At 44.5% G+C, this 1,983-nt stretch overlaps 1 pseudogene; it reads left to right on the top strand.

Annotated features, from left to right (window-relative positions):
- The first annotated feature begins 417 nt into the window (after positions 1-417).
- Positions 418-1,983, top strand: part of LOC102863692 — a 189,472-nt pseudogene continuing 187,906 nt past the window's right edge.

Here is a 1,983-nt window from a genome sequence, read left to right as displayed (position 1 = left end):
GGCTAATTGGCTCGGTGATCTTTTTGGGGACTCGCTCCGTTACATTTGGAGGCCCCTGCGAGATCTCCCTAAATTCATCCAAACCCTGATTGCCGGCCAACGTAGTAACCGTGACGTCACTGTAGGATTCTTCCTACCTGTTAAGTCAGGCCTGATAATTGGTTAATCTGTATTCTGCTTGGTGCACCCCGGTTTTTGAAATTGGACAGTTGGAAGGCAGGACGCTGCATAACTTCCAGTCCAAGACCGCAGCAGTGACGACTGCCAAGGTCCAGGTTTCTGAGGAAGTGGGAGCTCGCCTGGATTCAGCTTGTGTGGAAGTCTGGGTTCTTGGGTGGATGCCACTGGCACGTGAGAGCCCAGGTTCGACCCACAAGTCCTGAAATAGCTCGCGCGGAAGTCTGGGTTTTCGGGTCGATGCCACTGGCACGCGAGAGCCCAGGGTTGTCCCGCAAGTTCGAAATCGGCTTGTCTGGAAGTCTGGGTTCTCGGGTGGATGCCACTGGCATGCGAGAGCCCAGGTTTGTTCTGCAAGTTCGTAATTAGCTCACGTCGGTCTGGTGACCCACAAGTTCGGAATCTCAGGGGAGAGAGGCCCACACCTCAGACGTACGGTGGGTGGGAGGTGAGAGAAACCCACCCCTCGAACGAAGTCTGTCTTCCGGACTCAAATTCTGCCATGGTTTTTGTCGACAACAGTGTTCGTCTGTTTGCTGAATGGGAGAGGCTGTACTTTGGACTCAGGTTTTGTCATGGTCTTTGTAGTAAACAGTGTTCTTTTTTCTGCTGAATGGGAGAGGCTTTACTTTGGACTCAGGTTTTGTCGTGGTCTTTGTTGTCAACAGTGTCTCTTGCTATTTTTGTGCATTTGTGTTTGTCAATGGTCTGTCGACAGTGTCCTTCTATTTCTGTGGATTCGTGTGGCTTTTTTTCTTTCTCTACTCAGTTTTGGAACAAACAGCACTAGTGAAACAGGCACAAGCGAAAAATGGGAGCGGGACAGTCAAGGGTGGAAAGACCGTCCCCTCTGGAGTGTTTGGTAACTAACTTTTCAGACTTCTCTTCCAGGGCGGCCGGATATGACATCCAAGTAGATGCTTTCACTCTAAGGAAGTTTTGTGAACTAGAGTGACCCACTTTTAATGTCAAGTGGCCGGCTGAGAGGACCCTGGAAATGGGCCCCACAACTGGAGTTCAAGTCATAGCGTATGGCCTCCCGGGATACCCGGATAAAATTCCTTACATAGATGTGTGGATCTCCTTGTAAATCAGTACAAAAAAAGTGAATTATATGCTATTTTTTCACTTTCAAAAGGTCTGATAAAAGTATTAATATTAGTATTAGTATTAATATTATGCAGTATTTAAAAACTGCAGTGATTAAACTATGGTATTTGGGTGGTATATCATTTTGAGGATGGAACTGAAAGTTTTAACATGGTATGGAGTTCAAGGGGAAAAGCAGAATAACTGGTAGTAAGTTTTGTGCATTTTTTTTGTTTAACAGTTAAAATGAAAGTAGTTTTGCTTTGAAATAGAATGTCTGGTTGTGCCAGAATATGAAAGATAGTAAAAGCCAAATTAAGGATGTATAGTAAATTGTAAAAGGTTTAGAGAAAAGTGAATTTTAGTGTATGTATTTGAGAAAACCTCAATGTCAAATTCGATGCTATATCAGAAAATGAGGGAGGCTTAATGCAAGCTGAAGGTCACCTTGTGGCACTAAGGCATTCCCTAGGAGTCAACCTTGTTCTTGGTTTGTATCAACTGAATCCCTCCCTACTGAGATTAGCATAAAGAGGAACTTGTCCTTATCTGCAAAAGAGTTCACCATTACCCATTATTTTTGTTTTGTACTTCCTTATGATTTTACTTTGTTTACCTTCCTTGTTATTCTCAGTAAATAGTCAGAGAAGCATGGCTTGAGGCCTTCATCATGGGAGCCGTTGGCCCCGTTTTTCACGCTGTCTGTTCTATATCACA

This window comes from Elephantulus edwardii, unplaced genomic scaffold (assembly GCF_000299155.1).
Source record: "Elephantulus edwardii isolate Elephantulus edwardi_28Jun2011 unplaced genomic scaffold, EleEdw1.0 scaffold00145, whole genome shotgun sequence".
Taxonomy (NCBI): Eukaryota; Metazoa; Chordata; class Mammalia; order Macroscelidea; family Macroscelididae; genus Elephantulus; species Elephantulus edwardii.
The sequence above is the reverse complement of the archived record's forward strand: the minus strand, read 5'-3'. Positions and strand labels throughout refer to the sequence as shown.